This window comes from Equus przewalskii, chromosome 25, assembly GCF_037783145.1.
Source record: "Equus przewalskii isolate Varuska chromosome 25, EquPr2, whole genome shotgun sequence".
In the NCBI taxonomy this organism is placed as follows: Eukaryota; Metazoa; Chordata; class Mammalia; order Perissodactyla; family Equidae; genus Equus; species Equus przewalskii.
Genome location: NC_091855.1, coordinates 17,312,237 through 17,334,316, shown reverse-complemented (window position 1 = coordinate 17,334,316; position 22,080 = coordinate 17,312,237). Strand labels below are relative to the sequence as shown.

General features: G+C 40.9%; 1 protein-coding gene across 41 annotated transcripts in view; it reads right to left on the bottom strand.

Annotated features, from left to right (window-relative positions):
* Positions 1-17,113, bottom strand: part of RGS6 (regulator of G protein signaling 6) — a 529,145-nt gene extending 512,032 nt beyond the window's left edge. For 24 of the 41 annotated variants that reach the window (XR_011532871.1, XM_070593508.1, XM_070593519.1 and 21 more), the window contains exon 1: positions 16,244-16,717. The gene's annotated coding sequence lies outside the window, so the exon portion shown is untranslated. Of the gene's footprint in view, positions 1-15,287; positions 15,337-15,916; positions 16,039-16,182; positions 16,718-16,911 lie in introns of those variants that run through there. The other 17 variants (XM_070593509.1, XM_070593520.1, XM_070593526.1 and 14 more) reach the window with 12 other exon arrangements.
* Positions 17,114-22,080: the final 4,967 nt, after the last annotated feature.

The following is a 22,080-nucleotide window of genomic DNA, read 5'->3' as shown; positions in this document are numbered from 1 at the left end:
CTGCTCCAAGTTCAGGTCCACCCAGGCATCCTCTCTTACCAGGACCTTGAAGTCTACACTGCTCTGGACACCCCCATACCCCACCAACTCCTCCTGCTGTGGAACTCTTCTTCTGTAAACAGTATGGCATAATGTCCTTCCACCTCCTCTCTGAACTTTGATCTCCTGTGACCTTAATGGAAACCTGGCTTCCCCCAGGGACATCCTTTCTTCTAGAGCCCAGCTGTCCTCACCCCATATATCTCAAGGCCAGGAAGTAATGTAAGCATCCTCCTGGCTCTCACTGCTGATTCAAATGATCTCCCTCTTGTCTTCCTACACTAATTCCTGCTCTTGTGACACTCAGACCATCTGGCTATGCCACCTTCTACCCATCCTCACAGCTGTCTCCTACCTCCCTCCTGTTAAGTCTTTTTATTTCCTGAAGCTTCCAGCTTCCAGTTCTCAGAGGTTTTCTCCAACCCTTAGTCAATCTCAGTGACCTTAACATTAGCATCAAAGACCTATCTAAAAAGCTGGTTTCTCTGTTCTTTTATTTCCTCACCTGAACCCTTTTCCTCCATCCCTCCTCCTCAGCCACCGTTTCACATGGCCACATGCTGAACCTCCTCGTCATCACTGGTGACCGTACCACCTCGAATCCCAGTATAAACATCCCCCACTCCGTCCACCTTCCCTCTTTCCAGCTCACTAATCTACATTCACTGCAAATGTTCTTCACACTTACTTAGACATTCAACCCATTTCAACTACAACTTTTTTACTGTCCATTACTACTCCTCTCTCTGCCTTCACTTTCTTCTCTCACTGGCTCCATCATTATAATCACTCATAGTCACTTCCTTGCAAACATTCTCAACTCCCTCCCCTCCTCTTCCTGTGTCATATTTCCTGGCAAAACTTCAACACTGATGGAATCCAAATGTCCACCACACAATATCCACACAATATCTGAATATCAAGCCAACATCCAAGTAGGTGAACACTCTGTGGTAGGGAGGAAACACACGACCAGGTTGACTAGTTGCATTTTAAATTCATGAGCACAAACTTTAAATGAGTAGTAAACACTGCCCAGCCAACCTAAAACGTTTTCCTGCTAAGTTTGCTTTCTCCCTTTCCGATCAGCTCCTTGTTCAAGCTTCACACAGTCTCAGTTGATGGGCTCACATCAAAATTCACTGAAGAAATGGAAGCCAGCAGAAGACAAGTCTCTCGTCTTGAGACCCCCTCACCTAAACCCCCATGTTCTTTGTCTTCCCCTCATTGCAATAAGGGAAGTTTTGCTGAATTTACTAAAGGGAAGTTGCTCCACTTTTGCCCTTAATTGGAAGGTTATAGAACATTGCTTGTCACTCATACCCTATCACCACACCAACAGGGCTCCAATATAATTACAGTGGATTATAGCTGAAAGACCTCCAAAACGCAGACTCTCGGAGGGGCACTTACGGAAATCTAAAGTCAAGGGAGGAGACAAAAACAAGAACACTAGGGAAAAATGAAGCTTCCGGCACCTATAGCTACAGCAAACATTCAGCACGACCCAACTGCCAGTCAAATTAAAATAAAACCTCACACTAAAGACCTACTTACCTCAGTTCCCATCACCTGATACATCCTGTTTGGCTTTCAACAAAAAATTACAAGGCACGCTAAGAGGCAAGAAAAACACCACAGTCTGAAGAGACAAGCAGTCATCAGAACCAGACTCCAATACGACACAGATGTTGAGATTATCAGAAAGGAAATTTAAAATAACTATGATTAAATATGTTAAGGGTTCAAATGGAAAAAGTAGATGGTAATGAAAACACAGAGATAGAAACTCTTTCTTAAAAAAAAAAACCCTTAAAAAAGGAAATGCTAAAAGTCACAAACACTACCAAATGAATTTTTGATGGGCTCACTGGTAGACTCAAATTGGCCAAGGAGAGCATCAGTGAACCTGAAGGTCAACAGAAACTTCCCAAACTGAAAAAGAGAAAGAAAAAGAATTTTTTTAAAATGAAACAGAACATGCAAGAACTATGGTAGAATATCAAAAATGTAATGTAAGTGTAACTGGAATACTAGAAGGAGGAGAAAAAGAAAAAAGTAGAGAAAATATTTGAAGGAATAATAGCTGACAACTTTCCAAAGTTAACGATAGACACCAAACCACAGGTCCAGGAAGATCAAAACACCAATGAGGATTAAAAAAACAAACAGAGAAGAACCCATTAGACCTAGGCATCTCATATTAAAACTGCAGAAAACCAAAAATCAGGAGAAAATCTTGAAAGAAACCAAAGGGAGAAACCTCACCTATAGGAGAACAGGCATAAGAATTATAGAGGCTTCTCATCAGAAATCAAACAAACAAGAGACAGGAGTGAATTACATAAAATGCTGCAAGAAAAACACCCCAGCCTACAATGCTATATCCAGTGAAATTATCCTTCAAAAGTGAAGGAAAAATAAAGACTTTCTCAGACAAACAGAAACTGAGTCAGTTTATCACCAGCAGACTTGCCCTGCAAGAAATGCTAAAAGTTCTTCAGGCACAGGAACATTATATAGTTCAGAATCTTGGAGCTGTAAAAGTAGTAGGCAAGCACCAAGGAAATAAATAAAGAAGACATAAATAAATAAATAGAGGAAAATAAGAAATAAAGGGAAAATAAAATCTTTTATTTTCTTATTCTTAATTGATCTAAGAGAAAGGAGTAAGACTCTTTTGAACAATGTTCACGGGATAGAAAAAAAATATTCTAAAAAAGACTAGCACATCAATGCCTAACATAGAGTTCTGGAAGAGCCCTTGACAATCAGCTAGGTCAAAGGTTGGCACGCTAGGGCCCATGGGACAAATCAATCCTGCTGCTTGTTTTTGTATGGTCTGAGAGCTAAGAATGTTCTTCACATATTCGGTTAGCTAAAAAAAAGTTAAAAGAAGAATATTTTATGACACATGAAAACTGTATAAAAATCAAATTTCTGTGTCCACAAAGTTTTATTTAAACACCCGTTTGTTTACTTAGTGTATATGACTGCTTTTGTGCTACAATGGCAGAGTTGGGTAGCTGCGACAGAGACCATGCGGCCCACAAAGTTCAAAATGTTTACTATTTGGTCCTTTACCTAAAAAATTTTCTGCTCCCTGAACAAGCCAAATCACTTAATTTTTCAGAAGATGAAACCAAGGCCTGGGGAGATCAACTTGTAATCTAATGTCACCTTGCTGGTCAGTAAGAGCCAGCATCAGAACTTGGGTCCTCAGATTCCAAATGCCTTTCCTCTCACTTACATTTTGTAAGAATGGATTCTAAGATTCTGGTGTCTAATATGTCTGAGTGCAGAGACTGCAGAAGTAACATTTATTATTCTCTTATTTCACATGAAAGGTTGTATGACTGCTAGAGAAGAAGTAGGAGTGACAGAGAAGCTTTGCCAATTTTTATACTCAAGAAGGGGATGACTAAGAGATGATGACAATGACGCGTTCCCAGGGGACCCAGGAAGAAAAGCACTCCTATTGGCTTTTTTTTAAAGAATGTCAGTTTTATTCCTTGAGATTTTGTTGTTTTCTTTCTTCTTCTTTTTTTTAAAAGAATAGGTAAAATCAGTATCTTTTTACCCTGAAACTAGGACTTTAAATATCAGGAGCATCTCTTGTCTGACTCCATAATGCATACACTTGGAGCAGCAATAGCGGGCTTTTCTTTTTCTGAAGATAGCAACAGTTAACAAAAGAAACATCTATTCATAATGCTTACCAGGAAGAAGCAATACAGGTCAAAGAAATAACAATTGAACAGGTTTCTGCGCTTTGTTTGTTACAGTTTTACTCACATTATGTAGATGGAAGACAAAAATAGTACATTTAGTATGTGCCACTTCCTACAACGAGGGTCTACCTTTTAACAGAACAACCCTCAAGAATAACTAGAAAAGCTGGATAAAGTTTTCAAAAAAGGAGAGCTCCCAAGGCAATGAAGATATATGGGACCAAGACCCAAGAGAAAAGGGAAGTTGAGAGAGGAGCCTGACATTCTATACAACTATTGCTTTAAGCATTCAGTCAAATTCAACATCTATTCACAAAAATACTCTTAACAAATTTTGAATATAAGGGATCTTGCTTAATATGATAAAGGATATTTACAAAACACAGCAACCATAATATTTAATAGTCACACTTTGAGAACTTTCCCACTGAAATTAGGAATGAGACAAGGACACCTGCTATGACCACTTCTATTCACTATTATATTGGAGGTCTTAGCCAATGCAACAGGCAAGAAAAAGAAATAAAAGGCACAATGATTGCAAAGGAAAAAGTGAAAACTGTTTTGCAGGTAATGTAATTATGTACATGGAAAATCCATAACAATCTACACAGAACTATTAGAATTAACAAGCGAATTTCGTAAGGTCACTGGAGACAAGGTCAATACTTAAACATCAATTGTACGTCTATATACCCACAACAAACAACCAGAAAATGATGTTTCTAAAAGATATCACTTATAATAGCATCAAATAACTTCACATACTAGGACTATATCTAAAGAAAGATGTGCAATATCCATATAACAGAGAGAGATACAAAACACTAACAGAAATGAAAGATCTAAATAAATGAAGGGATATACCATATTAATGAATTGAAATAGTCAACATTCTTAAGACATTAACTTACTCCCAATTTGTGCTAGAGATTTAATGTAGTTCCAATCAAAATCCCATCAAAAGATGATTTTAAAATTTGTATAGTAATGCAAATGGCTAAGAATAACCAAGCTACGTTTAAATAAGAACAAAGCTGGAGGACAGACACTCCTAGATATCAAGACTTACTATTAAGCTGTGTTAATTAAGACAATGTGGTATCAGTATAAGAACAGGCAAACAGAACAACAGAAGGGGCTAGAAAGTAGAGAGAGACACTCATATAAATGATCACCTGATTTATAACAAAGGCGGTATTTCAAAGCAGTAGAAAAGAGAAGGTTTTTCAATAAGTATTTCTGGGTTAACTGGATATACATATGGGAGACAAAATACATATGGATCTCCTTCTTATGCCATAGACAAAAATCAACCTCAGGTGGATTTTTTTACCTAAAGATAAAAAGCAAAATAATAGGGATTCTATAAATTAAAATGGGAGAATAGCTTCATGACCTTGGAGTAGGCAAAAATTTCTTAAGCAGCCACAGAAAACAATAACCATAAAGGAAGAGATTGATAAATTGGATTCCATTAAAAGTAAGATCTCCTATTCCTCAAAACAGAGTCAAACGGCAAGCCACAGAATAGGAAAAGATATTTTAAATACATATGACTAGTAAAAATATTTGTATTCAGAATGTGTTTCAAAAAAAGAAAACTCCTAAAAATCAATAAGAAAAAGACAGACAATTCAACTGGAAAACAGGCAGTAAACTTGGACAAGGACTATGAAACATTAAATAAAGTCACAAAAAATATTAAAAAGGCACAACATCATTAGTCATGAGAGCAAAACGAAACCACAGTGAAACACCACTACACACCCACCATAATGGCTAAAATGCAAAAGTTTGACAATCCTAAGTGTTGACAGGTATGTAGAAAAACTGAAACACTAGTAAACTAATGATAGGAGTATAAATTAGTACAATCACTTAGGAAAACTCTTTGTAAGAACGTACTAAAGTTGAACATATGTATACCCCAGCAATCCAGTCTTAGGTGTATACCAAATGGAAATGCATTCATATGTACCCCAAAAGACAAAAAAAATTTATAGCAGCATTATTTATAGTAGCCCTAAACTGGAAATGTCCAAAATGCCCATTAACAATAGATGAACAGTTTGTGAAATATTATGAAGTGGATTGCTATACAGCAATAAAATTGAATAAACTACTGGTACACATCACCACATGGATCAATCTCTCAACACTGTGCCTAAGAAGCCACAAAAAAAGAGTGTATACATATATATATATATAACTCCATATATATTTCAAAAATGAGAATGCTATAGTGTCATAAATTGGGTTAGAGGTTACCACCCAGGGAAGAGGGGTAAGTAGTTACTGGGAGGGTGCATGAGGTGGTTTCTGGGGAAATGGTAACATTCTATCTCTTGATCTGGGAGTGAGATCCTGGATGTATTTACTGTTTGAAAATTCACTGAGCAATGATTTGTGTATTTTTCTATAAATATGTTACACAATAGAATTATAGGTTTTAAAAAAGAATAGTGCAAATATTCTGAGAGAAGGATACAGCACCTCTGGTTTTCAAAGCGGCACTTGAGTCATGTCAGGTACAGCCATGCAAAAAGTGATATAACTGCAGGGGTATGGTTGCAGGACGCCACTATATACTATGCAGTAGGCATAGACCAGGAGCAATAATCATTGAACAAGAGCTGGTAGAGAAGTGAAACAAGATTAGAAACATACAATTGAAGGAATGTTTCACATTTATCCACAAGCTTTATTTTGGATAATGAAAATCTTCCAACTCTTACAAAGTATCTCAGAATTCTCAGAGTGGTTGCAATACCCTGCATTGGTTCCTAATAACTGTCTCTGCCCAGCACATAAAACCCAAAGTCCTTCAGCCAGTTTAGAAGATTGAGGCAGTTACTGTTTCTTGTTGCCTAGGATATTTTTTGCTATCAAATTTGCTTCTTCTGATAGGGAAGGGTGGGCTTGTGAACTATCCTGGCCAGAGTATGGTGTATCACTGGACACACTGATTGCATCAAGGTAGACATGTGACTCTAATTAGGATCAGTCAGAGTCCTTCCCTGAGACTGAAATCAGGACACTAGAAGAAAGTGGTCCCTTTCCCTATGAGGGACTCTATTCAAAGGGTGTGATGGTAGGGATATTAGTGACCATCTTCATTTTCTCTAGTGTCACAGAAGGTAGACATCAAGACAATAAAGTATCAAGTAAGAGTGCTGAAAATATCACTTAAGTCCCTGGATCCAGCCATGCCTGAATTCCCAGATATATGAGTCAGATGAATTCCTTTTTCCCTAGGATGGTTTGAATTTTGCTTTAGTTCAGTTGTTTTGGTTTTTGTTTACATCCAAAAGAGCCCTGAATCACCATTATCCTCATCACCATCATCATATATATGTGGCATTCAAGTCCCTCAACAGACTGACCCCAATTTGCATTTCTAGTCTTGTCAATCACTGTTCATCTTCATATGACCAATCTCAACCACCAAGGAAACTTTCCCCAACCAAGAATTCCCAATAAGTAAACTTGAACTTAAACTAATCTACTTCCAAATACACTTTTGATAGCCAACGGGTCATTCCTGTTAGGATAATTAGAAAACATAAGAAACTGGGGATTCAAAAATGATTTTTTAAAGTCGGGGGGGGGGGGTGTTGTAAGGCAGATAGCAGTCAGGGGAAGCGGTTTCTGCAGAGAAGCTTTGGAAAGCTAAAGGAAGCCAAAGAAATGAAAACTTGGAATTGACAGCGTATGCTTTGGCATGAAGCTAAATACCCTATGCATTGGGGTGAGATATCTGAGAACTTCCTCATCAGTCATGCCAAGCAAGTTCAATTAAGTTTATCCCAAGATTTATCCACTTTATCCTTGAGCCACAGGAAGATCCGGGAGTCAGTGGTCAACCTCTCAGTCTGAAAGTCTAAGAGGCATTGAACATTGGGACAGAGAGCCGGACACAGCCCGGGGGAATGCCCGTTTGCATGGCAATTGTGCACTGACTGTGAGAAAGCAAAACCACTTAGAAGCATTTCTCTGCAGGGGAAAATAGAACTAACTAGAAATTCATTGTCGTACAGCCTGTATGACCAACATGAGGTGAGGAAAATGCCACTCGTACTCCATTTTGTTTTCTCATTTACTTTCAGTAAATATAAATATTTATTAAACAGTTTTGCTTACAACCCAGATTTCCCCTATCCCTGTTCCCTCTTAAATTTTAAGTTCATCAACAGGGGCTTCTCCAGCCTGAAAAGTTGTAAGGACTTGACTCTCAGTAAGGGGGTATCAAAATTTCTTTACACGCTTTGTCACCTCTCTCCTTTTACTCACACTGCAATGCCTTAAGCACACCCTTGCCCCCTGCCCCATCTCTGCAGGTCCAAACCCATTGGTCCTCCAATGTCCAATTCATCCACTCAACCTCTTTAACGAAACCCCTCCATGGGAAGCAATCCCTCCCCCATTCCACTTACATGTGCCTGTCTTACCACATTCTGGTTCTCCATCTTTTTTCCCCCACAGAATTGTAAACTTCTTGAAAACAGAAGCCATATCTGATTAAACATCATCTAGAAAAGGGTCTTTGGTAGTGGGAATTCCCGCTGATAGGGACAAGGAGGGCAAGGACCAGGGAAGAACAGTGGAGACGTCAGACCAACTGTGACCTGGATGGGGAGCCCCCTTCTCCCTCCCCCCTCACCTCTCCACTAAGAGTTGACTAAGCCAGAGATTTCCAGGAACACTCTCTCTTTCAGTAACGCCCTCAAAGCAATCACAATTTCTCAGCCCTATTCTGCACCTAGGAGAATGCAGATCCATAGAGTTAAGTTACTTTGTCTAATGTCACATATCCCTGGCTATGGACAGAAACCAGCAGCCAAGCCCCTAAACTATCTGCCATACTGAAAGTTAAAGTGACTTCCCCTAAAAAAAAAAAAATCTAAAATACAATCAATAAATTTATTCTTTGTAAATGCACCTTTTCTATTTTGACCAGCTGCTGAATCAGTCCTTGTTTTAGGACGTATGGTCAGCAAAATGATATAATGGCATCTTCCTGCTTGGTTTGGAATCCGAAGGCAGAAGCACTTACATAGCAGCTTAAGGGGGAAATACACAGGACATTTTTAAAAGTTGTCTTTCTTCTGGAGAGGTCACAAAGAGAACAAACATGGCCAGCTCAAACAAGTCTTTGGTTTGGATGGGGCAGAGTAGATCTATATATTTTTCTAATTGGAATCAGTTGCTAATGATTAAAAATGGATGGCCGCACCAGGGCTTCCTGAACAGCACATCCCCTTTGCTTTACCACAGTCCTCACTGGTCCCTAATGCTTCCCGACCCTTGGGGTCCAGTGCCAGACACCATTCATCATCACACATGGGTGGCTGTTTTGCCTTCAGAAAAAGGAAAGTGTCATTTGGTACTCATGTCTCTATCAAAAACGGGTCAGAGGGCCCCATGTTTTAAGAAAAATGGTTTCTTACACTGAAAGCAAAAAACAATTGGTTTAACCACCCACCATTATCAACACCTCTCACCTGAAAAGCCTGCTGTTCTCCCTCTCGTCATGTATGAAATTTCTACCTAGTTCCCAAAGCCTGTCCCTTCCAGGTCTGAATATACAACGTCCTCTCTCTGAACTGAGCTGTACTTACTGTCTTCGTCATCTATTTACTACCTAATCTGACATAAAATTCCATGCATTCTTTGCCTAAACAATCACTTAAAATGCTTTACTGTTAATTTTCTATTTATTTCTAACATCTCTCCAAGACTAGTGAAACGATCTCTAGGATAGGGTCTCTGTTTATCCCCCTCCTTGTGACATATCAGAGACTTGGGACGTTAGGGTCAGATAAGAACTGAGTTGAACTCTTGGCTTCTCTACTCAATAACTTTCTGACCCAGGGCAAGTGGCTGAACCTCTTTTTCAGCTTCCGTTCCCTCATCTGTGAAATAGAAGTAATACCACCTAATGCTCGTTAAAGGGCTTTGCTCTACAGAAAGCTTTACAAGTGTTGACTGTTATTTCGTACGATCACCACCCCTGTATGACAGATTCATAGCTGGGTAACTTTTTGTTTTGGAAACCAATTTTTTCTCCGGCATTTACTAAATGTGTGGGCTTGTGCTGGGGGCAGGATAAAATTATGGTTTAAAAAAAAAGACCACAGCCCAGTGAGAGAGACAAACATTGATGTATAATTACACACTAGCATGAGAGCCTCATTGTATCATGGATCCAAGGTAGATCTAGCCAGGCAAAAATCAAGGAAACAATAAGAATGGGGGTTATAACTATTCACATCCTGCATCCACACTTGGCACTAGTCCATGTACCCGGACCTGGACCAGTCTATCTACCTGCACCCACACCTGAACATGCATCCTCACTTGCACTACTCCATGCACCTGCACCCAGACCAGGCCATGCATCCACACTCAGACCAGCCCACGCACCCGCACCCAGACCAATCCATGCATCCACACCCAGACCAGTCCACGTACCTGCACCCAGACCAGTCCATGCATCCACACTCAGACCAGTCCATGCACCTGCACCAAGACCAGTCCATGCATCCACACTCAGACCAGTCCATGCACCTGCACCAAGACCAGTCCATGCATCCACACCCAGACCAGTCCATGTACCTGCACCCAGACCAGTCCATGCACCTGCACCCAGACCAGTCCATGCATCCACACTCAGACCAGTCCATGCACCTGCACCCAGACCAGTCCATGCATCCACACTCAGACCAGTCCATGCACCTGCACCAAGACCAGTCCATGCATCCACACTCAGACCAGTCCACGTACCTGCACCCAGACCAGTCCATGCTCCACACTCAGACCAGTCCATGCACCTGCACCAAGACCAGTCCATGCATCCACACTCAGACCAGTCCATGCACCTGCACCAAGACCAGTCCATGCATCCACACCCAGACCAGTCCACGTACCTGCACCCAGACCAGTCCATGCTCCACACTCAGACCAGTCCATGCACCTGCACCCAGACCAGTCCATGCACCTACACCCAGACCAGTCCATGCACCTGCACCCAGACCAGTCCATGCATCCACACTCAGACCAGTCTATGCACCTGCACCAATACTAGTCCATCCTTCCTCCCATTTCACCCACACACAGGTGTAACTCTAAAAGTCAATAACTCAGCAAACATTTACCAAACTCCTGCCATGTGCCAAGCACTGTAAGAGATACCAAGGGTATAGAGAAAAAATAACACGTGACCTTGTTCCGAGTGTGGGTCACAAGCTGGCACAAGAGATATCAATGTAGCAGCAGTCCCTATTTTTCACTTTCTCTTCCTGCTGGTGATTAAAAGCCTTTCAGCTCAAGGAAACAGACACATCTTTGCTACCACAAAGGACAATCTTTCCCACTCCACCCTCTCCACTTGGTATGTAGGCCACTTGCTTTCTACAAGCCTCCTCAAATCCAATGTTAGAACTATGGAACAGGATTCTCCAAGGGACTTGGGTGTATTTCAAATGCTAGGCTGACGGAGCAAGTCCTCAGGAACAGAAACAAGGGGGAAATCATTATCCTGAAATACTCACATCCTTTCATGTTGGAAGAGGTCATTGAGAGGATGTGACCGCTGGTTGACCCGAGAGCTGGACGTGGGCAATCAGAAGCACCTCACCCCCTCCCCTGTCCTTGGAATGGATGTTCTGCCCACCGTTCCACAACGGGAGCTGTTTTCAGGAAGACAGCCTTGAGAGAGTAAGGTGTTGTTGAGACCATCTGGACTGAAAACTGACTGAACCCAGTTAAGGCTTCTATACAAACTCTCAAGATTCTGGCGGGCGGGTGTGGAGATCTACTCCTCTTGCAGTCAGTCAAAGCAAGCCTCATATGTAAGTTCTCTTGCTTATTAAAACTACCACCTGCCAATCTGGAGTGGTCTGCCTCTTTCTTCAGTCTCTCCTTGCCCTCCATGTATGGGCACTGGTTTCAGATTTCACCCGGGGAAATCTGAGGTTGTGAGCCAATACTGATTCATTGTCAATATTATTAGAAAACAGTGTGGTGTGATGGGGTCCACCTTCTCAAGTTACTGTGCCTCCTCTACCCAGTACGCTAAACAGGATCCTATTTTCTCCTCGCAGCTACACATACTCAAGGCGTATATTTTTTACTTCCATTTTACAGATGAGGACAGTGAGGTTCAGAAACACCATTAACAGGGTTTAAAACGCCTGTTGTGTTACTTTAAGAGTGAGCAATCACAGTTATCATCTGGGCGCAGGGCTGGCCAGGTCTCATGGAGTGCAACACAGGTGCCAAGGTCCTTCTGAGGGGTGCCACCCCTGGGGCACATTCACGCAGGCCACTCTCATCTCAGAAGGCTTTGCTTAAGATGCGCCTCCCCCTGGACAAGAAAAGAGCTTCTTGGGTAGGGCAGATACTCGTGAATAAGAGAACTGGACCAAGCAAAAACTTAAGGTGGCTTGTTCCTTTGATGGTTTTATCTAAGTATTCAGAAAGCCAAGACAGCTAGCCAAGACAGCTAGCCTTCACCACAATTCATCTGAACAGCCTCAGTTACATAAGCATCCTCTTTGTTCGTATTCAAATATTTACACATTTTTAAAAATTTCCATACCTAAAAATGGGTGTTCTCTGTACCCTATGTTTCTAACACCTAAGTAGAAAGAAAGAATTAATTTTCCAGTGACAAAGTAGCCACACAAGGATGAGCAAATACCCTACTTACATTCTAAGTAGGGTATTTCAGTGGGCTGGAATCTCCGAGCTATGGCATGCACCCACTCAAGGCACTCTTCTCTTAGGTTCCTCAGTTATGAAATGGCGGCCTATCTCATAGAATGGTGATGGTACTCTAATGAACACTGTTCTGCCTTTTGGGTGCAGTGGGGTGGGGTAGGAGGAGTCTGGGCCATTGCCTGCTTTACCTCCTGCTTTGGTAGTTGGGATAATTAATAGTGGATGCTCCCTCACTTTTGGGAATGTGTACGTGGTAGAAAATGAACTGCCTCTTATAGGTCTCAAGGAGGTAACAGTGAAACAGTGGATAAGCTTCCTGGTTTGTAACATCTCAAGCAGGTACTCTGAGTTGTTATTTAATGTAATTCATTAGGTTTAATGTTCATTTTAACTGCCAACTTGTAAGCATTTCTGCTTTTCTTGCAGTTCGAAGAACTGGGTTTCATGACTGATTATTACTCTTATTACAGACTTAATGGTTCCAAATTGTGGATTATTATCTCTTTTAGCTTGACTACTTCAGAAGTTTTTCCCCCATGGAGAAAACTGACATTGATTCAACCAGTGCTTACTGAGCCCCTACTGGCAGGCACGTTGCTGGGTACTGGGCAGATGGACACAAAGAAAAGTAAAACAGGGTTTCTGCCCCTAAGGAGCTCACCATCTAGTCCTCAGTGTGGGCCCTAGAACAGCAGAGTCAGCATCACCGGGGGACTTGTTAGAAATGCAAATTCTCAGGCTCCACTCCAGATCAACTGAGTCAGAAACTCTGGGGATGACCTCCAGCCATCTGTGTTTGAAAAAGCCCGCTTCAAACAAAGATCATCCTCATTAAATGTCAAAACAACAAACATTTTGTTAGCTTATTGAGCTAAATCTGAAAATGTTATGTCCTTCAAGGAAACCGAGGCCAAAGGCCACATGAGGAATTGGAGGAGGAATGGAAATCAGAACTCAGGTCTTCCCTCTCATCACCCCCACTACCCCACCCCTACATGGCCAAGATTCTATTTCTTTTCTGATGCTTTAATCCCTAGTTCTCATGGGAAGCCCCAGGTACTACTAACCCAAAGTGAATAATCTTGGTTTTCAAAGAAAACAGAAAAACAGAGGAAGTACTCTCTTTGAAAATAAGGACCACTAACAAAAATTTAAATCTGATCAAAACCATCCAGTAAACCAGCAGTAATTTCCCAAACCTTTAACATCTATCCAAGTTCTATTTACAAGATTTGAAAATTTGCAGGGGAGACAAGAGGGTAAAAACACAATGAATAATGTGATCAGAATAAAATCTGGAAGAACATACAGTGTGCAGAAATGTCAACTGTGGTTCACCTTCCGTGGGAGAATTACACATGATCTTTTTCCTTTGTATTTTCCTAATAGTTATATGCTACTTTTGTAATCAAGAAAAAAGTAAAACTGTTTTTTTGAAATGTTACATCCATATCACTCAACACGCTGGTTTATTCTGTAATTCTTTCTCTCCATATAGCAGGATGGTCTGTGTATAGTAATTATTTATATCAGGCCATATGTTCCAATGAAGATGAAATTTGGTAAATATATTCCCTCCAGCTGGCACTGAAAATGAAGAGGTTAAACGCTTTCCTAGGTTCAAAGCACGACGAATTAAGACAAGCTAAGTGTGCAGCTAAAGGAAAAATTAATCCCAGTCTTGAGATCTCTGAGAACATCCCTTTTGAAAAACGTTGATGTGACACATTGCTCCTCACTCATATCTCCCTTCATGTTTAACCCCCGGCACAAAACGCAACGTTCAGCAACTCCTGGCCAAGTCTTACACATTCAGGGGCTAAAATGCATGGGAGAATATCAGAGAAATAAGAAACAGAACGATACCACATTCACATACAATCTGTCCCTGTGGACAAGAAGACAGCCAAAATTACTGGCAAATTTCATTGTCCTATATATCCTTTAAAATTTTTTTTTCTTTCTCAAGAAATGGTTGCTCATTTAAAAAATATCTATGTTGGCTCTTATTCCACAAATCATAAATAAATAAATAAATAAACTGACTGTCATCTAAAGAGACATTTCTGCCACAAAAGCATTGTTGTAATGTTTCACTTAATAAGACAAATTTGTTGCTTGAAGGAAAACCAGCATTGTTCTACTGAAAACTCAGCAACGTAAGCTCAGGGAATGTTAATTAAAGTTTCTTAAAGGAGATAGGGAAGTAAAGTTAAAAACCAATGTAATGAATACAAAAAAGGAAACACCAGTGGCTACCTACTTTACCAAAATACCTCACAACAGCTCACATTTCTAGAATTTTAGGAAAGGATGGGTTATGGGGGAAATATATATACATATATATATATATGGTATACTCCAACGTTTATAGGACATAAGATCACCATATCTACACAACAATTTAGCTTGACAGTATCAAAGAACTCAGAATTTATCATCTTGGTTTTTTGCTGTTCAGCATACACGCTTTCGCTTACAAAGATGTATCTCCAAAGATCTCAAATTTCCCTCAAAGTCCTCTACTTACTTTCTTTCACAGGGCAGTCCCCACTATTGCAAAATTAATAAATTAATAGGAAAAAGAATAAAGAATATACAACTCACAGAAAGTTTCTCACCAACCCCCAGTGCCCAGTCCATATAATTACCCGTCTGCCTATGAAAACGGATCTATAAAAGCCTTGTTGCTAACATATTAAGCTAAACCTAACAGCTTCCTTTCAGTCCAACACTTTTTGACAGAACACACACAAACTTGCGGCTCAGTCTTAACTCCATTCGGACACTTACAAGGCCTGTTCTTGTTCTTCCATCTCTCATCCCCCTCTGCTGAGAAAAGAGTCCAACGTTAGGTTTTATCTAATACTGTTTATTTTTTGCAGTTTTACTTTGGGGCTGCTAAAGGGTATTGATGAGAAACTACCTGCAGATCCAGCCCCTAAGCACTGACAAATGCTGAGGGAACCATTCCAAGCCAATAAAACGACCCCAAATATCCTCAGTTTGTAGCAGGGACATGCCACTCCTCTCAAGCAGAGAAAGCAACTACGTTCCTACTCCATCAAATTAAAAAATATATAAAATACAGCATCTTTCATTCTGAACAAAATTAAATTTTCTGGGTTACTTTCTCTGTCTCCCTGGGCCACTTTTACGCAGCCTGACAGTGACTGTAAACACGTTCTCTTCACGCAACCAGTTCAGTTGCTCTCTTTCCTGCCGCAGTTCCCAACAGACCTCACCACCCACCCCTACCCTCCACTCCTCACCACCCGCTTGCTTTTCTTCCAAACCACAAATGGGCGAGCTTATTCCGAGAAAAAGTTAATGAATGTCTCCTTTTGAGGTAAAGCTGCTCTCTTTACACATCGCAAAATTTTCACAACATCGCAAAACTGGAAGTACCTAAAAGCACGTACCCTCTGCCCGCTCGTCCCCGTCGGTGAACGCTTCACACCCAGAAACTCAGGAACATGATTTCCATGCAGACCTGCACCCATCCCACACAAGTCCACACACCAGCTTGCCTACCCACTTATGTAAGCTCGTGCCTATATAGTCCTAAACTGCACACGCACGCACACACACCTCGGCACCTGTCACGCATCTGAAATGGACAAGCATCCACACCCAGGAGATGAAATGAAATCAACATATATGAATTGGGGAGAAGAAGAGGGCATACCGTTTTAAAACATCTTTTCCCCCATTTGTTTCTTGCCCATCCTTGCCACAACTGCAATTACCTTAGCAACCAAAAAATTGCCGTGACTTCCCCTCCGGCTTCTGAAATTCTCCTAAAGCCAAGCTTGCGCCAGGTTCATGGTAAAGCTAGAGAAGCCCAGGGAACGAGCGACCGGCAGCCTCTCGGGGGCGGAGGGGACGTCTGGGTCCGTCTCTGCGCCGCTCTCCAATGTCTCGCCTGGTCTTTCCGAGTTTCCGTGGCGGCGAACGCGGGGGCTCAGCGAGCGGAGAGCGACGCCCGGGGCCGGCAAGGAGGCGGGGCGGGTCGCATGGTGCCAGGGCGCGGGGCGCAGGGCGCTCGTGTGTCTCCAGAGCGCTCGGGGTCGGCCCGGCTCTCCGCGCTCCCGCGCCTCCCCGCCCCGGGCCGCCGGGCTCCGCGGAGGTGGGTCCGCCCCCTCGGCGCCCGCCCGCGTCCGCAGCTGCGGGAAGCCGGCTCCCGGGCGGAGCTGTCGCCGCGGAGCAGGGCCGAGCGCAGGGGCTGCCCCAACTCGCGAAGCCGCTCAGCCCCGCCGCTCGCGAGCTGCTGCAGCGGCGCCCGCTGTCGGGGGTGGAGCGGAGCTGCAGCCCCGCGCCACGCGCACCTGGGCGCCGGCACCTGCGCTCCGACCGGGCGGCGCGGGGCGGGGCCGAGGCACCTGAGCGCGTCCGAGGGCGCCGCCGGCCGGCTCACCTGCTCCCCGCGCCGCGGAGATGCAGGCGCGGATTTGCCCGAGGCAGGGAAAACCTAGAAATTCCCGGCACTTTCCCTGCCGCCGAGACGAGTGGCAGCCTGGCTCGGCGATGCGCAGGCTCCTTCCGCCGAGTCCGAGAGCTGGCGGCGTCTGGAAACTTTAGCGGCGTCAGGGTTGTCTTAGGGATTCCTGGGCCAGAGTGGCTTGCCCGGTAGCTTTTTAATCTCTCGCTGACGTGTAGCCGGCGCCCTGTAAATTAAAATGGGCAGCCGCGATCAGCAAGGAAGTCGTTACTAACCTCGTCGTTTTATTGATTCAACATTTACACCACTTGCTGTATTTGGAGTATTTTAGGATTGTTCTTATCTGGAACGCTACAAAAGAACTTTCAAGAAAAATGAACTCTGCAAATATTCTTAGGGAAAGAAGAAAAAAGCTGAAGACAGAAAATGAGAAAGGGTAACGAACTGACGACGTTCTTTGATGCGGGAGCTTTGAGATTTGAGGTTTAAAGATTCAGAGAGCTGCAGGTGGAAACAGAACAAGATTGTTGGTGCTGGATGGTAACCGTGGGATTGATGTGCAATGTCAGTGTTATCAAGAATAAATTCAAGATTTATTCTTGAATTGTGCATGTCACCAGAAAGAAAAGAAAAGGAAAAAAAAAAACCCTTGAAATAAAATATCTAACTGCTTTTAAGGATGGATGACCTGGACTCTTGTCATCCATGTGGGTCCAGAGTTTGACATTTAAGGTCTCCTTCCCAACATACATCTCCTTTCCCACTGTTCTATACTGATTAACGGATGTATTCATTCTTTCATCCCATAAACAGTAGAAAGCACCTGCCCTGTGTTAGACCCTCTGCTAAGCTCTAGAAACGGGTGAAAGAACAGTTCCAGCCCTCGGGCCCCCAGCCTGAGGAGGTGGTACCCAAGCAGATATGTGTATTACTGTGGGCTAAGTCCGTGAAGGAGGTGCCACCAAAACCTGGAGGGAAATATGCAACCTAAAGAAACCACACCCACCCTAGTGAGTAAAATATAATTTCAATAGATGCCCCAGTTATTTCATTTATTAAAGTTGAAATATAAAAATCCTTCCTTCCCCCGGTTTAGTGTTTGGCTTAAGGGTGGCTGTGGAGCTGGCACTGGCTGTTTGTAACACGTAGAGAATAGGCTGCTTACTGAGAGATGGATGGTGATTTGGGGCTCTTCCTCTTTGGGGAGCTTTGCATTTCTGAGACCAGGAGGTTCTTGAGGGTCAGCCATGAGGGAACAACCATGTGGAAGTATAAACAATGGGCTCCAGGTGCATCTGAAGAAAGGCCTTACTGTGTACTCCTCTTAATACAATAGCATCAAAAATAATAAAATACTTAGGAATAAATTTAACCAAGGAAGTTGAAAGATCTGTACATGGACAATTACAAGATATTAATGAAGGAAATTAAATAAGACACAAATAAATGGAAAGATATCCCATGTTCATGGATTGAAATAATTAATATTGTTAAAAGGTCTACAATACCCAAAGCCACCTATAGATTTTATGCAATCTCATTCAAAATGCCAATGGTATTTTTCACAGAAATAGAAAAAAAAATCCTAAAATTTATATGAAACCACAAAAGACCCCAAATAGCCAAAGCAGTCTAGAGCAAGAAGAACAAAGCTGGAGGCATCACGCTCCCTGATTTCAAATTATATGACAAAGCTATAGTAATCCAAACAGTATGGTATTGGCATAAAAACAGACACACAGACCAATGGAACAGAGTTGAGAGGCCAGAAATAAACCAGAAATAAACGCATATATGATCAACTAATATTTGACAAGGGAGCCAAGAATACTAAATGGGGAAAGCATAGTTTCTTCAATAAATAGTGTTAAGAAAATTGGATATTTACATGCAAAAGAATGAAATTGGACCCCTATCTTACACCACTCACAAAAATTAACACCAAATGGATCAAAGACTTAAATGTAAGACCCCAAACTGTAAAACTACTAGAAGAAAACATAGGGAAAAATCTCCTTGACATTGGTCTTGGCAATGATTTTTTGGATATGACACCAGAAGTTCAAGCAACAAAAGCAAAAATAAACAAGTGAGACTACATCAAACTAAAAAGCTTCTGCACAGCAAAGGAACAGTAAAATGAGCAGGCAACCTACAAATGGGAGAAAATATTTTCAAACCATCTGTCTGATAAGGGGTTAATATCCAAAATACATAAAGAACTCATACAACTCAATAGCAAAAAACAAAAAATCCAATTAAAAAATGGGCAAAGGACTTGAATAGATATTTTTCCAAAGAAGACATCCAAATGGCTAACAGGTACACGAAAAAATGCTCAACATAACTAAATATCAGGGAAATGCAAATCAACACCACAATAAGATATCACCTCACAACCTGTTAGAATGACTAGTATCAAAAGGACAAGAGACAACAAGTACTGAGGAGTAAGCAGAGAAAAGGAACCCTTGTGCACTGTTGGTGGGAATGCAAATTGGTGCAGCCACTATGGAAAACGGAATGGAGGTTCCTCAAAAAACTAAAAATAGAACTGCTATATGATCCAGCAATTCCACTTCTGGATATATATCCAAAGAAAATGAAAACACTAACTTTAAAAGATATATGCACCCCCATTTTCATTGCAGCATTATTTACAATAGTCAAGACATGGAAAAAACCTGTATCCATTGACAGATGAATGGATGAAGAAATGTTATATTATATATATATATATATATATATATATGCACACACATACAAATGGAATATTATTTAGCCATTAAAAAGAAGGAAATTCTGCCTTTTGTGACAATATAGATGGACCTTGAGGGCATTATGCTAAGTGAAATAAGTCAAAGAAAGACAAATACTGTATATTCTCACTCATATGTGGAATCTAAAAAAGCCAAAGAGAAAGAAATAGAGAATAGAATGGTGGCTGCCATTCTACTGAGGATGGGGGAAATGAGGAGATGTCAGTCAAAGGGCACAAACCAAGTAGAAGATGCATAAGTTCTGGGGAGCTAATGTACAGCATGGTGACTATAGTTAACAATACTGTATTACGTACTTGAAAGTTAAGAGAGTAAATCTTAAATGTTGTCCACCAAAAAAAAATGGTAATTATGTGAAGGGATGGAAAGTGTTAAGTAACCTATGGTAAACATTTTGCAATATATATATATATATGCATATCAAATTATCATGTAGGACATCTTAAACTTCATCTTATATGTCAATAATATCTCAATAAAGCTGGGAAAAAAATCATATATATGAAATCAGATATTTTTATACATATTGACTTATATTGATATATTTTATGTATTATTTGAGATTGCTAATATGTTATACGTAATTTCTTATACACCTTCAGAAAGTATTTAATTTCATAATATTTGACTTTATATAAAATATTTGATTACACATATGTGTATTATAACGTATATACACATAATATATATTTTGATAGTGATATATAGTTTTATAAATATTTATACATAATTTAATATTATAAATATGAGTTATATATATAAAATGATAAAAATAACTATCTTAATAGAGACAAGCCACATTTTTTGCTGGCATGGCCAAGAGACTGGTTTACATACCTTCGAACTGAGCAAACAAATAAATGTATTAAGGATATTTGGAGGCAGGTTTCTCACTGTTGAAGAAGGGAATTATAGATACAGAAAAAGCAAAAACTAGAATAAACCCAGTAATGTGGCTTGAAATTAGAGGTGACGGTATGAAATGGTTTTTAATTTAGATAGGCAAGTAGAAAAATATAAGTGTACGTGTGTATACGTTGATGTACTTTCTAGCTCTGCCCATTGACAGAACCTAGAAGCAACAGCACCCCAGTAACAACCAACACACCTAACACTCAGGCTTTGGTTTCTAAATAACATTCTCCATCAAAAGGAACTATGGCTCCATGGCGTAATGGGTGAAACTGGAATAATTTGTTGTGCAAGAAAATAAGAAGATTCTTAAAGAATTATGGAGATATGTCAAAAAAATATAGGAGCCAGCTTGAAGGAGTTCCCACTGGCCAAATCTAGGGCAATTTGCACATCAAAATAAATAATGACAGCAACAGGTTGCACCCCTTTGACTAAAATAAGAATCAATGAGTCCACGCTGATAGAAAGAAAGGAAAGTTCTACTTACAGTAGAATGCAACTAATAGCTGAAGAAGGAAAGATAGAATTAGAAAATCACCATTTTGCAACCATCATCATAATTGATTCAGGCCAGAATATCAGTGGATGCTACAATTGATGGGTAAAAGTTTGATGAAGAACAGCATATTTACACAGTCTCAAAATACATCCTTGAAAATACTCATGAATTCTCATTAATATATCATTAACTATTAATTAACAAGCATAATATATTTATTAACATTACACCTGTAATACTTGGGAGACACCATCTTAATCAACTGGCAAAAGTTTGCATAAATAAAAATAACAGTCTTGGGACAAATCAACCTTGTGTTGTCTCCTGATACAATACACTGAGCAGCAGTACTTCTTGTGTATAAATACATGTCAGGAGGGAACATCAGACAAATGCAAATTGAGGGAAATTCAAGGAACTAGCCTGTACTTGTCAAAAATGTCAAGGCTATGAAAGTAACAATTGTTCCAGATTGAAGGACACTAAAGAGACAAGACAATTAAATGTAACAGGTAATCTTGAATGGGATCCAAGACCTATAAATGACATTAACGGCATAATCAGTGAAATTTCAATGGACTCTGTTGGATTAAATTGAATCAATGTTATTTTCCTTTTGTTGAGATTGTACTGTGGTTATTTAGGAGAGTTTCTTTGTTTTTAGAAAATACGTAAGTATGAAGGGGTAGAGGAGCACCACTCTGCAACTTACTCTCAGATGGTTCAGAAATGTTAACAACTCTAAGGGTATAAGGGAGCTCTTTTGCAACTTTTTTGTACTTTAAAGTGATTTCAAAATAAGAGGTTTTATAAAAAGATACATTAAAGGGGCTAGCCCTGTGGCCTAGTGGTTAAGTTCAGTGTGCTCCTCTTTGGTGGCCCAGGTTCAGTTCCCAGGCATGGACATACACCACTTGTCAAGCCAAGCTGTGGCAGTGATCTACATACAAA